The sequence below is a fragment of the Crocuta crocuta genome, unplaced genomic scaffold (assembly GCF_008692635.1).
Source record: "Crocuta crocuta isolate KB4526 unplaced genomic scaffold, BGI_CrCroc_1.0 scaffold25, whole genome shotgun sequence".
Classification (NCBI taxonomy): domain Eukaryota; kingdom Metazoa; phylum Chordata; class Mammalia; order Carnivora; family Hyaenidae; genus Crocuta; species Crocuta crocuta.
In genome coordinates, this window is record NW_027532015.1 from 9,072,528 (window position 1) to 9,088,123 (window position 15,596).

Below are 15,596 nucleotides of genomic sequence, written 5' to 3' on the forward strand. Positions count from 1 at the left end.
AGACTTTTAGTCTATACTATATGGGCTGGTGATACTCTTCCTTAAGAACTTGTAAAAACTGATACAGACTCTTCATCCCCCCCCCTTTTTTTTTCAAGGAGAGGGGTCTGACATATTGGTGATGATAATCCTCACTAATCTTGGAAATGACAGGGACCCCTGCCCTGTGTCTCCTTTTTGTTGTATTCCAAGTAGCCAACTTCGTGTAGCTGCGAGTCTTTGCTTAAAACTTGAAGAGGAAGGATTGTATACATGCATGTCCTTATAATAGTCAATGTTTATGCATTTCCTTTGGTTCTGTGTTTGGATTAGATAAGCATTTTCTAACAATATCAATATACTTGAGAAAATCCTTTCTCCCCCTTTCATATTTGTTCTACAAGGGCAGAACTTGGGATGTGTTTCTTAGGCATGGGGAAAACCCCATTGGCTTTGTAGAAAAGACAACTTTGGGTTGCTTATTTTTGTCCTCATTATAAAAGTAGCGTGAGTATGATATTAAAAAAGGAAAATTTTTAAAAATCACCCCTGATCTCATCAACCAGAGAAAACACTGCAAACATTTCACTTAGCTACTTGTTACACACTATGTAACAATTTGCATCAAGCAGACTTTTATTTCATAAGAATATTCTCTTACTGTTTAAAACTCTTTGTAAAATCATGTTTAATAAAATTGCAGAGCATAACATAATGGGAACATATCAAATTCATTAAAACTTTTCTCTTGTTTTAGATATTTAGGTTGTTTCCAGTTTTTTTGTCACTATATATACAGTGTAACGCCTACATTTTGAATTGAGAAAGTCACTTTTTAATGATTACTTATAGTTCAAAACCATTTAAGAAGCCACCCTTTTATAATCTAATGTGTATGTTTCTTTTAGCTTGTTTGTATGAACTGAGGCACAATGGAGAGCTCTTTTGGCCTAGAGGGCAGTTGGAAAAGATTAAGATCTAAGTAAAAGAAGTAGGTAAAAATCATTTGTTTCCTAACAATTGATGCTCACTATAGAGTTTTAAAATTACCTTAGATATGAAACCCAGTGCCAGTGCATTTCATTAGTCAGATTTTTTGCTATTAACCAGGAAGAGTTGTTAATTACAGGCTAAATGAGCAGCAGCTATAGTGGCTTTGCTGACATTGCTGGTTGCATTGGTTTAAAGATTTAAAAATCGGCTGTACTTGCTATAGAGAACCCTACTAAATTATGAGGTTGCTAACCTCCGAGGGTTCTATCATTCTATTATTTTCTAAAATCATGGGAGGCTTTAGAAAAAGCAGTGTTGGGGTGACACAGAAGTCACCTGCTAGGTCATATACAGACCTGAACCATCCCCCTCGCTCCCTGAAGTCTGTTCGCGCATTTGTCAGTGATACTCATCCTGCTCGGAACACGGCTTTGTGCGCATATATCCAGACCCAGCATGTCCAGCAGGACTTGACATGAATCCACTTTGACTGTCCCTCCTCAGGACACAGGACGTGGTGGTCTTCCTGTTCTGAACCATCCACATGGATGACATACTAGTGATTCAAATTCTACATGTACTAATTGTACTCATTATTTCCTTCTCAAAACCTACCCCCTCTGCAGTGCTCCTATGCACCGACAGCATGCGGTATTAGAAATATCAGGATGGAGCCACATGACCTCAAGGTGCCAGTCTCTTAATGGTGCCAAAATATCTCTCGAAAGATGGCAAGTTGAAGGTAATTCACTCACCAGAATTCTCAGGGAGGGAACTGTGTGTCGTTAGAAGAAACATTTTCAGAAAGCAACTTTGGTAGAGAGGGGAACAGGTGGGAGAGGCCTACAGTATTCTAGAATAACAGTAAATCATTGCTAAATTTCTTCTCCCCAGTGGGTGTCAGGGTAATTGCATAGTTTTTGGATTGCTGAATGAGCTATCTGTAGGAGTTTTGGACTGGAACTCAACTGCTCTGGGTTGTAGAGGTGAGAGGGGCTTTCTTCCTCATAGCCTTCCGTCTCTATTCTAAATAAATTTTAACCAGATATTTAAAGATATCTCAAAGGTCTCAAGAACTCATAACCTTCAGAGGCCAGGAATGTACCATAATGAAATAAAGCTGGTTGTAAAGTCATATTTATAATTTGGTCTATCTAAAAACTAGAGTAAATGACTGTCTAAATCCATTGCAATTCAGAATCTTAAAAATTGTGTCAGCTGAGGGGCACCTGCGTGGCTCAGTCAGTTAAGCGTCCAACTCTGGATTTCAGCTCAGTCATGACCTCATGGTTTGTGAATTTGAGGCCAGTGTCTGGCTCCACACTGACAGCGCAGAGCCTGCTTGGGATTCTCTCTCTCCCTCTCTCTGCCCCTCTCCTGTCCACTCTCTCTCTATTTCAAAGTAAATAAATAAACTTAAAAAAATTGTATCAGCCAGAATACACACACACACACACACACACACACACACACACCTGAGTGCTCAAGTCAGCTATAGGTAGGGACTTTTGAATTATCATTTTGAAAGAATACCATGTTAACATTTTACCCAGGGTGTCCAAAAACAAACAAACAAACATACAAACAAAACATCTGTCAATCACTCCTCCTCAACATCTATAAAAGTTAAGACTACTTTGGTTGTAGTTGACAGCTCTGTTCCTTGAAGCAAGATGGAGAAAAAACTGACGATAGGTGAAAAGAGCACATGGACACTGTGCCTTAAGGAAGGTGTATGGAAGAAGTTGCCACACAATTGCACCAACACCTCATTAGCCTACGGTCTTCCACATGGCCACAGGTAGGAAAAGCAGCCTCCATTCTGAGGTGCCAGTGCCCAGCCCCCATTCAGGGCTCCATTTGTGTGGAAGAGGGATGCGATGGGTTGAATTGTGTCTCCCAAAAAAGGTATGTTTAAGTCCAAATCCCCCGCATCTCAGGAAACTGTCTTATTTGGAGATCAGGTCATTAAAGATGCGATTAGTCAAGATGATGTCATACGGGCAAAGGGTAGATCCTTAAGCTATAAGGACTGATGGCCTTGTAATACAACAGTGTCACACAGTAAGAATGCCATGTAGATGGAGACAGGGATTAGAGTCATGACAAGCCAAGACATGCCAAGGATTGCAAATTGTCCCCAGAAGCTAGGCAAGGTCTGGAACAGGTTCTCCCTCAAAGGACTTAGAAGAAGCCAACCCAGCTCACAGCTCAATTTCTAGCTTCCAGAATGATAGGGACGAGACATTTCTGCTGTTTAAGCCATCCAGCGTGTGGCACTCTGTTAATGGCATCGCTAGGAGTCTAATACAGGGAAGAAAACAGATATTGGGAGACTACTAATAATTTCTACCACAACATCCAACCAATAGTGAAATTCCGGTCTTTATTGTTTTTCTGCAACATTTGTCAAATCTGAGCCCCGAGCCTTCATTTCTATTTCTATTGCTGTTGCCTTATTGAATAAACTCTCACTTTCACCTCTATCCTTGCATCTCCACACTACCCTTATCACTGCCGCTAGAATTATCTCCCTGAAACCGTAAGTCAGATAATATCACTCCTTTCATCAAAAATACTCAGTGATGGGGGTGCCTGGGTGGCTCAGTCAGTTAAGCGTCCGACTTTCGCTCAGGTCATGATCTCACAGTCAGTGAGTTCAGGCTCCACATCTAGTTCTGTGCTGACAGCTCAGAGCCTGGACCCTACTTCGGATTCTGTGTCTCCCTCTCTCTCTGCTCCTCCCCCGCGCATGCTCTGTCTCTCAAGAATGAATAATTGTTAAAAAAATTTTTTAAATAGTCAGTGATATCCCCATGGCCTATAGAAAATCTACTTTCTTAAAATGGTATTGAATGTCTTTCATGGTTTCTCTGACCTTAACTCAGTGTTTCAACCTCTATTAGTATACCTTTTAAAATACGGTATATTCTGTTATCATGAGAATACTTATTTTCCCCTAAAACTCAACATTTATTTTTACTCTTCTCTGCCCCTCGGGCACCAATGATTCATATTACTTTCTCCAGCTGTCAAAATTCTATTCATCTCTCAAGACCCAGCTCTGAGAGAAATTTTCTAATGCATGTATTTGCAAATACTTGCCAACTGGGGAGCTCTTTCACATTATGCTAACTGGTGACTGTAGTATCTTTCGATGGGGCAGCACTGCTGCGACGATCACCCGGAGATGTCGCCCTCCTGGCAGGAGATTGCCCCGAGATGCCCTTCACCCTGAAGTAGACAATTCACTGGGGATGCAGTTGTCAAAGACCATTCTCCCTCTTTTGTAAAATGGAAAGCAGATTTCTCAATAGTTTGGGATTACGTGAAGCAGCTAATTAAACTATCCCCTTGGGTACCAGGCTCTTTGTCCATAAAAGGCAAGACTTTTGGGGAAACTGGTAGCTTCTGCAGTCAGGCAGGATTACAGAAATGTGGAATGCATGGATGGTGGGATGGGTTGCCACTTCTTACCATATAAAGCAACCTTTTCCCAGAATTAAGGGCAGCTAAAATGTCTGCATTTATTGGCCCTCTGTGTTAGTTATCCTCAGAGCTAGTTAAAAGTCCACTTTAGAAGCTAGTATAATAAACATCCAGCACAAAAGAGAGTTTGACAAAATGAAACCAAACACCATCATTTTGTTTTCAGAAAACATGTGATTTGCCATGAGAGATGGTAGCATCAAGCCATCTTGCCAAGTGACAGAAGCCAGATTGAACTGTCTGTGAAGTTGGCCAACCAAACCCAGAGAACTTGAGAGAACTCTCACTTCCCTTGTCCTGAGGGAAAATCATGGTAGCCAAGCAGGCCAGCTGGAGCCCAGGCTGGTGCTGACACCTCGCCCCCACAGGACCACAGCATCCACTTTCCATTCCTCTCCCAAATTCCCGTGTCAAAATTAGCAGGTGAATTGCTCACATCGCTGACAACTGGACCCTGCACGCAGAAGATAGCAGATCCATAGAGATGTTCGGAAGGTTACCTGTGAATACAGTGATCTGATTGATTAGTCCAAGCCATGATCCTAAGTAAAGTTGGAAACTGCCAGAAGACTCCTGTGAAATATTTCGCTAGCACAACCTTTCCCTAGTCCTATTTTTCTCGTTTCACTAAGTATACAATGATTAGAGCTTTAGTAGTCATCTTGTCTGTATGAGGAAAATAACCAGAGATATTGGCTGTGACATCCATAACCTGTTGAACCGATGCCAGCAGCAGGCTCCTTTCAACCTTCTAGTGATGTGAGAAAAATAACCTCCTGTTTGTTTAAAGCAATGTAGTAGGGTGTTCTGTTACATGCAGCCAAATCATGGTACAGAGAGGTAACTGGGCTTATTTCTTAGCATGCTTTAAAATGTGCGGAATCACAGGATACTAGGATAGTTCTAAGACCAGTATTCAAGTTTATGTATTTTTTATTTAATCAACACTCTTATAACACTTACTGTAGTCCAGGCTCTGATTGAAGCACTTTATAAATATTAATTCATTTCTTCCTCACGAAGGATAATTACTATTATTATCTCCATTTTACCTAAGAGATTACGGAGACAGAGAAAATTAGATAAACTGCCCATGGTCACACAGACTGTAAATGACAGCTGGGATACAAAACCAGGGTTTTAGGTTCTTAATCATTGCATCATGCTGTCTGATGATGCCAGTGAGTGCATATCCCATCCAGGTTCAGATTCCCTTTCTGCTCCTGATGACCTATGTGATTTGGGTTGTGTTTTCTCATATTTTACAGTTCTGACACCCCCTTCACAACCAGCTGCCTACTTAACCCACATTGGTACTGGCAGAAACGTATCGGGAAGAAACAACATCTGTATTTCAATATCTTGTAAGCTGTCTCGTCTGATTCATAAGGATGAGAAAATTTGAGATAAGAGTCCTACAAGCCCACGTAACACTTTATAATAACCTTCATGAAACTTCCATTATGGACAATCTTTTTTTTTTAATCATTTGACCCTGTCATTTAATTTCATGGCACTGGAGGCATCTGAAGTTCTTTTAAGAACTTGAACTCTGTCTTCTTTAAATGAATGCTTTGTCAATACCTAGTTACGCTCCATTTCTTTGCTATTCCTTTTGCATACACTACATGTGACTACCAGATTCATCCAATAATTATATTTAGTGTAATTTATTTTCCAGAATTGTGTAATGATGTTCCTTTAAGTTATGCTTAAATTGATGAATTATTTCATTTCAAAATACTCTTCTACCTTAATATTTGTAGGAGACCAAACATCTTTATGGAGACAGCTGCAGAATGATAGATGCTTCGGGACGTCTGGGTGGCTTAGTCGGTTAAGCGTCCGACTTTCGCTTGGGTCATGATCTTGCGGTTCATGGGTTCGAGCCCCACGTCGGGCTCTGTGCTGACTGCCGGCTCAGAGCCTGGAGCCTGTTTCAGAGTCTCTGTCTCCCTCTCTCTCTGACCCTCCCCTGCTCACGCTGTCTCTCTCTCTCTCTCCTAGAAATAAATAAAACATTAAAAAAAAAAAGAATGATAGATGCTTCTATTTGGAGGAAAACTTTAAGATCAACTAATCCAGGCCCTTTATTTTAGAGATGAAAGTTAAGTGACTTGCCCGAAGTTAGTTACTGACAGAATTGGATCGAAAACTTTTCTTAGAGCAATTTTTTCTTTTTATTTTGTAAAAATTAATAGATGTTATTTTTAAAAACAGTTTTAGGTGTATAGAAAACTTGAGTAGAAAGTACAGAAAGTCCATGAATACTTCCTCTCACCCTGCCACACACAATTTCCCCTATTATTAACATCTCGCATTAGCAAGTACATTTGTTGAAATTAATCATTATCACTCATTAAAGTTTATAGTTAAAGTAGGGAAAATACAGACAAGTATCTCTCATTAATACAGATGTAAAAATCTTCAACAAAATATTACCAAATCGAATTGAATAATGTATAAAAAATTATACAACATGACCGTGTAGGATTTGTGCTAGGTATGCAAATTTTGTTCAGCATTCAAAAATCAATTAATGTAATCCATCATACCAACAGGCTAAAGGACATAAATCCTATGGTCATGTCAATAGATGCAAGGAAAAGCACTTGAGAAATCTAACACCCTTTCATGCTAAAGAATCTTAGCTAACTAGGAATATAGGGGAATTTCCCCGATATACTAAGGAACATGTTTTTAAAGACCCTTCAGTTAGCATTATATGTAATGGGAAGAAGATAGATGCTTTCTCCTTCAGATCAAGAGCAAGACAAGGATGTTCTCTCTGATCAATCCTATTCAACATTGTACTAAAATCCCTTGCTAACGCAATAAGACAAGAAAAGGAAATGAAAGTAATAGACCAGGAAGGAAGAAATGAAGCTGCCTTCGTTCACAGGTGATATGAATTGTTTATGTAGAAAATCCCAAAGAATAAAGAGTAAAAAAAAAATTCCTGGAACAACTAAGTGATTATAACAAATTTTCAGAATGCAAGGTTAATGTGTAAAAGCTTATTCTTTTTCTGTATAACAGCAATGAAGATTGGAATTTGAAAATAAAAAGGAAATATCAGGTACACTAGTACAAAAATGAAATACATAGGTATAAATCTAACAAAATATATGCAAGATCTACGCGAGAAAAAATTGCAAAATTCTGATGAAATAAACAAAAGAATATCTAAATAAATGGATATTCCATGCTTATGTGTATGAAGGCTCAATATTGTTAAGATGTCAATTCTTTCCTGTGTTATATGTCTATTCAATGCAATCCTAGTCAAATATCAGCAAGTTCTTTTGGAAAGCTAATTTAAAGTTTATATGGAAAGGCAAAAGACTTAGAATAACCAACATAAACCAAACAAATTTGAAGGACTGATACCACCTGACTTCAAGATTTACCATGAAACTATAGTCATCAAGACAGTGTGGTATTGGAGAAAGAATAGACCTGTAGAACAATAGAACAAAATAAACCTAAACAAATACAGTCAATTGGGGGTGACTGTGTGGCTGTCAGTTAATTGGTCAATTCTTAATTTAGGCTTAGGTCATGATTTCAAGGTTCTTGAGTTCAAACCCTACATTAGGGAAACTGCTTGGGATTCTCTCTCCTCTCTGACTGCCCCCTCACCTGCTCATTCTATCTCCCTCTCAAAATAAATAAATAAACTTTTAAAAAACACCACAAAATAACAGGGGTGCCTAGGTGGCTCAGTTGGTTAGGAGTCCAGCTTTGGCTTGGGTCATGATCTTACTGCTCATGGATTTGAACCCCGCATGGGGCTCTGTGCTGACAGCTTGGAGTGTGGAGCCTGTTTCAGATTCTCTCTCTGTCTCTCTGCCTCTCCTCTGCTCGTGTACTGTCTCTTTCTCTGTCTCCCAAATATGAAATAAAACATAAAAAATAGAAACAAAAAACAAAATAACAAATACAGCCAACCGATCTTTACAAAGGAGTAAAGGCAATTCAATGGAGAAAGGATAGTTTTTTTCAACAACTGGTGCTGGAAAACCTTGATGTCCACGTGGGGGAAAAAAAAAGTGAGCCTAGACACAGGTCTTACACCTTTCACAAAAATTAACTAAAAATAGAACATCTATTAACTCAAAATAGAACATCCTAAATGTAAAATACAAAACTATAAAAACTTACCAGTAGATCAGAAATAAAGTTTATCACAAAATATAAAGCATACTAACTGTTACAATTTTTCCTACCATCCCAAACTCCTAGAAGTTACCTAAAAATATAAAGTTAATGAGTAAATTTAGAACCTTCCTGGAAGATTTTAAAAGGTACGTCAGTGGATCAGAAGCTATGATTTCAGAATAATAAGTTATTTCAGAATAACTGAAAGGCGGAAAACAAAGTCAGCTGAAGAAGAAATATATAGTCAAAATGTATACAGAAGAGAGTTCCTTGTGGCCTGTGTAGGTAGATGCAGTAGTCAGAAAGGCAACAAAAGTAATGGATTGGGGGATTAGTTGGGGGTAATTCAGCAAGAGGAACCAGGTGAGTCAACCCCTCTGCATGCCCCTGGTCCCCCCAGGCCAGGTAGCAGCCTGCAGCTTGGGGCAGTGCCCTGGTTGCATGGGCTGGTGTGCTTTAGATATGGAACCCCCATTCCCAGGTGTTACTGAGTACTCAAAAGAATATGTTTATCCTTAAATCATTTATTTGGAAAGAAAGATTTAAAATAAAATTTCAACCTAGTAATAAATTAAAAAAAAGACAAAGGAAAACCAAATAGTATTGTGTGAAAAGTTTAAAAAAGACCTATAACTCTGGCAAAATATGCTAGTATTTATTTCGAACTTCGGTTTCCATGTGCATAAGTGAGTTTGGCCTCACTTTGCATTTTCAACCCTGTGATTGTTTGAGTTTAATATTAAGATTATAGAATGAACTGGGTAGTTTTCTCTCTCTTACTTCATATAAAAATGAACATCTAGTCAGAATAATCTTTGACCATCCATTGCACAAGAGGTTCTACACTTACTTCATATATATACATATATATATATATATATATAGTTGCTACAAAATAAAATTTATCTATTTCTTGATAGCTTGTTAAAAACTTGCAAAACTGTTTGGGTGTAGAACCTCTTGTGCAATGGATTATTCTGACTAGATGTTCATTTTTTAAATAAGTGCTCAGATTTTGTATTTCCATTTGGGTCAATTTCACGAATTACATTTCAAATAAAGTTGTTCACCTAATTTCTCAAAATCATTCGCATAAAGTTATTGATAAATTAGCTTATGATTTATTCACTGTCTACCAAATCCGTGCCTATATATCATTTCTAATATTATTTCGTTGTGACTTCTTTTTCTTCTTGATCAGCCCTACTGGAAGTTTATCTTACTTACTGATATTTTCAAAATCTAATTGTTTTTATCCATTTTTTGGTATCTTTGTATTTATTTTAGTTCTGCAATCTTAGGTGTATTGTTTTCTTTTATGACTGTTTGAGTTGAGCATTTGCATTTACCTAATTCATTTCCAATAGTTTGTATTTTTAAATAAAATTTTCTTTACCTTTAGTTATATCCTACATGATTCGGTATGTGGATTTCTAATTTCCGTGCATGGTGGGCGGATGCCATGATTTCTATTATGATGATTCTTATGATTTGATGGCATTTCTTTGGTGACATCTGAATTTTGGCAAATGCCCAATATATGGTTGAGAAGAAATTTTTATTCATCTAGGAGAAGGCTCTATACAGATAAATTAGATAATGCTTATTAATTGCTTTTTCCAATGTTCATGTAAACCTTAAAAAATCAATGAGTGTCTCTGTTTGTAAATGTGAGTAGCTCTATTTATTCTGTTACTTATACACTGTCACATGTATGTGACAAAAATGAATCAAGTTTTCCATTTGATTTTGTTTCCTGATAGCCCTCTTTATTTTCTTGACCATTTTGAAATATGTATGCTTTATTTTTAATGTGTCTACACGTGAAATTTAATATATATATCTATTTTTAATGTTTATTTATTTATTTTGATGGGGGGTGGGGGATGAGCAAGTGAGGGGCAGAGAGAGAGGGAGATTGAGAATCCCAAGCCGACTCCATGTTGTCAGCACAGAGCCCGACTCAGGGCTCGATCTTATGAAACATGAGATCATGACCTGAGTTGAAATCAAGAGTTCGGCACTTAACCAACGGAGCCACCCAAACTCTGTATAGGATACATATCTATTCTTTTAAGTTTCTCATCAAGCATAAAATAAGGTGGTATCCCCATTTTGGTTTTGAACAGCTCAAGGAACTTTACACTCTTTAATTCCCTTTGATCTCCCTTCATTCCATATTTTATGACACAATTGGCATTTTATTTCCACCGTGTTTTGACATAAAGCTAATTCTATTATTATTTAGTGAATGATGATTTAGATTTGCTAACCCGTTTTTCTGATTCTCCTATACTCTGTTATTTCTTGCATCATATTCCTTCTTTCAGTATTGATACTTTTTGCTGAATTATATTTTAAAATAATTCTTTAAATGAGCACAAGGTAAGAATGAACTTCAGTTTTAGATGTCTCAGAAAATATGTTTTGCAGTAAATCTTGGGTAATATATATTGGTATTACATTATATATTGAAGGCAAACTTTCTTTAGTATTTTAAATATATTTTACCATTGTCTTCTAGAATTAATTGAAGCCAATGAGAAATCTGTTGTCAGTCTGCTTTTCACTTCTTATGGGCAGCCTAGACCATCCCTTTGGTGGCTTGCAGGGTTTTTTTGGTTTTGTTCTTTTTTTATAATTGATGTTATGCATGAATGTATATAGATGTGGATTGTATATTTAAATACTTGTGCAGTTTCAGTATTTATTAAATTCTAGAAAATGTTCAGGTACTATTGTACTATTTATATAACCTGTTGAATATTTCCTTCATTTTCTTTATTCTCTTCTTTAGAGGCTCTTAGCAGAAAACTCCTATATCAGCCCTTCTGGACCGATAAATTCACTTTCATATTTTCTATCTCTTTATCCCTGTGAGCTGAATTCAGTTATCTCCTTAAATCTGTCTTTCAATTTACTTATTTATTCTTATGTTGCATCTAATCTACTATTAATTTCTGTACTGTTTTTCTTATTTCAACAACCACATATTTCTCACTTTTAGGATTTTAATTAGGTTCTTTCCCATATTCACTTATTCTTGACTTACAAGACATTTCTTTCCTTTTGTGGACCGAATACTTTATTTTTTTGAATGATTTAAACATATTAATATTCAAATCCTTTTCCAGTGAATATAATATTTTTATTTTTTCAAAAACTAACTTTTCCATTTACTGGGTCTGCAGATTATCTTCCATGATAATTAGCTACTTAATATCTTCAGTGAGTTCATCACATACTTTTGGGCCTTATTATTGAGCAGTTTTGTGTTACTTTTGCCCTGGCTCTATGGATCCAACAATTTTGAAGGAATATGTGCTTCATTTTCTGACTCCAGGTCTCTGAAGCTATGTGAATGTATTTTGTCCTAGGCCTCAGGCAGGTAGCTTGATTTATTCTCAAACTCCAGCTGATGGGTGGAGAATTTCAAGTCCTTATTCACAGAAGTGTCAGGGGTTTTCTGCTCTCTGCTTTTTGCAAGAAATCTAGTGCCAGGAGTCTTGATTCTGATCCATCAAGCACTTAAAATCTCCAACCCTGGAGAAGTCCCCAGAGGATGTTATGAATCTCTAGAATACATAGCTCCTATAGAAGACAACCTCACATACAGTAAGTATAGTATGATACTAGTCACTAATGATAGCATGTAAATGAATAGAAGAGAGGCTGAAGGAATATACAACAAACCAATAACTAAAGTTGCTACTAGAGACGGGACTGGAGGAAATTGCTTTATATACAGTATATGAATCTTTCACAATAATAATGTATTCATATGCTACTTATATAATTTAAAAGTTTACATATTCAAAGATTAGTAATGTATACAGGAATGTGTCTTGACTCAACGCAATAAATGTAAACATAAACATCAGAAACAAGCAACTGTTAACATAAGGTGGAAATAAAAATACAATCTTCTAGATAACTCCTGTAACAAAGATGAAAGAAACCTGATAATATAATATTATTGTATGAGAAGTAGTTATATTATACCTGAGATGAAATTTTATTTAAAATCATTTCAATATGTAACTCAGGAAAGTTAAAAAGAGCAAACTAAATCAAAAGAAGCAGGAGTGTCTAAAAGGAATGATTTAAAAATGAGAAAGACACATATTAGAGTTTATTGACAAAAACAGTGAGCTATTATTTCAAAAACTGTAAAAACAAAACGAAATGGACAAACCAACTAATCAACCCCTGGTATGTCTAGCCAAAATAAAACCCAAGAAAATACAAACATAGTATTAGCAAAGAGAAAAGGGATATAAAAAAGAAAACAATAATTTTAAAATAAAGTTTGTATACTTTCCTGTAAATAAAAGCTTAAAATAGATATTTTTCTTAGAAAACATAAACAATTGAATTTGACTGAATAAAATCTAGTGAGCCTATATAGATCAATATTCATAGAAAACCTGAAAATTTTATCAAAACTCCAACAAAATGGCTCTAGGCCCTATTGGTTTTCTCAAAAATAATTTGTAATTTTTTTAAGTTTATTGATTTTGAGAGAGACAGAGACAGCATGATCAGGGGAGGGAGAGAGAAAGGGAGAGAGAGAATCCCAAGCAGGCTCCCCCTCTGTCAGCACAGAGCCCAATGTGAGGTTCAGACTCACAAAACCATGAGATCATGACCTGAGCTGAAACCAAGAGTCAGACGTGTAACCAGCTGAGCCACTCAGTCACCCCTGAACATTAATTTAAAATTTCATTTGAAAAGGAATAAATGAGATCAACAAAGAAAAATATTAAAAAGACAATGAAGTCTAGACCTGTAATTTATTAGAACACAATACAAAAATAATGTACCATGAGAAAATGTACCATGTACCATTTTCTACCATGAGAAAATAATGTTTATGTGAGGAACACCTTGTTAAATAGTATCATGATAGAAACCGTGAAGAAAAAGATGAATAGAAGGGACTATAGAAATAGATAAAATACAAACAACAAAAGGAGGGAAATTTCACAGTCGACGTGTTAAATTCTAAAACAAATCTGTGAGATAAAGGGAAACACCGGTACAGAAAATACACAAAAAATATTAACATAAAATTTACAAAAGAACTACAGATAATCATCCAACATAATTTTAAAAATATGCTCAATATCACTTATAATTAAATAAAAGTAAATTTCACTCAACACTGGTAAAGACTAAAAAGGATAAAAAATTGAAAACATGATGTATGATTATAAGAAAATGGAGGTTTTCATACATTCCTGTTGGAAATGTAAATTGAAATGACACTTTGTCCTAGTAATTTTTCTTCTAGGAATTTACCCTGCAGTAATAGTGCCTCAAGTAATCATAGATATATGTATAATAATGTTACCTTCAGCAAAAACATAAATATAATCTAAATGTCCATGATTGAGGGGCTGTTCAAACAAATAATGATATCTTCATATAATGGAATGGCATACCACACAGTTATTAGAGAGATCGGCATGATTCTATGTTTTGATACAGAAAGACGCCTAATCTTTTACATTGTTAAGTAAAAAAGCAAATGCAAGTCATCCACATATACACACATATGCATTGTATGATGCAGTTTTGGAAGTATATTTACATACATTTTTGCATAAACACTATAAAAAAAACTAGAAGGATATATGCTAACTGTAGTCAAATGAGGGACGGGGTGGATATTTTCATTATTTCTTTTCCTTCTGAATGGCTTTTTCCATGATGCCTATGCTATTATATTACAAGACAAAGAAAAATGAAAACTAAGAATGCATGGTATAAATGGGAATTCAAAGTTAACCTTTTGTCTAGCTCTGATTTAAATGTCTGAAAAGAAGAAATTTTGAAAGAAAAGCTAGTCCTAAATATGTGGAATTGGATAGGTTTCACAGTTTACTTTGCCTTCTCCACTGATTTCTCTAGGATTATCTACTGCACTGAATGAAGGAGAGCCCAAAGGGCTCTGCCTATGACCAGAATGCCGGAATCAACCAAGTGCCAAACCAAACACTGCAGGATATGGTCCCCTAGTCAACAAAACCAGGAACTCATGCCTGCCAAAACAACGGTCTGACCTAGTGAACCATCTTCAATCGTCTCTAAATAGTCTTCCATTGTTTCCTGAACCATCACTGAAAGCCAAGTAAGATGATAGCAGTTGCTATGAGGGAAAACCACCTGAGGCAGCTGCTAGGTTGGGCAGAACAGATGCTCTAAGGATGTGAAAAGATACGTTTAATGTAGCAGGACCTCAACTTGTATGGAATGGAAAGAATATTAGAAATTAACTTGGGTAGCTCTTTTGGGACACAGATCGCTTGTGATAGAAGCAGAAATTCCCTTAGAGAAAATTGCAGCAAATAGGCCACAGCCACAAAATCCAGAACAGTCCAGAATCTACAAACGAGCATGCCTGTTCCTACAAGTAACTGTATGTTCTTACAGCATCTCCTTCAAGGCTAACAAATTTCATTTCCTTTCCAGCTTTATAACTCTTCAGAGAGACGATTTTGCAAAACAACACCACTGTTTACACTATTAAAATTTTAGCGCATATATGTACTTGCAAAATGGGATTAGATGGGAGAGAAATCCATATGGTAGTAAAATTATTTTATAAATTATTACTAGCTGGCATTTTCCTTTAAGTAAGAGAATCATGAATTTTTCCAGCATCGTCTTTTAAAGAGAGAATATAGTTCAGCTGTAAAAGGATTCACAACATCCTGCTGGAAAAATAGTTGATAAAGTTCAGGCAAATAGTCATTGGCACAAACTTGTCTTTCTTTTTATAGGAGAGAAATTTCAAGAGTAACTCTGCAAACAAAGTAATTTTTATAGAGTGAAGACAAGACTGCAGTAAAATGTGCATTTGGCTGAGGTAGACTGCTGGATTTAGGCCCAGCGGTGCTATTTATTAACACATGGAATAGCATAGCGCATCCTGGGCAGGCTCTCCACACCCTAAACCTCAATGTCTCTAT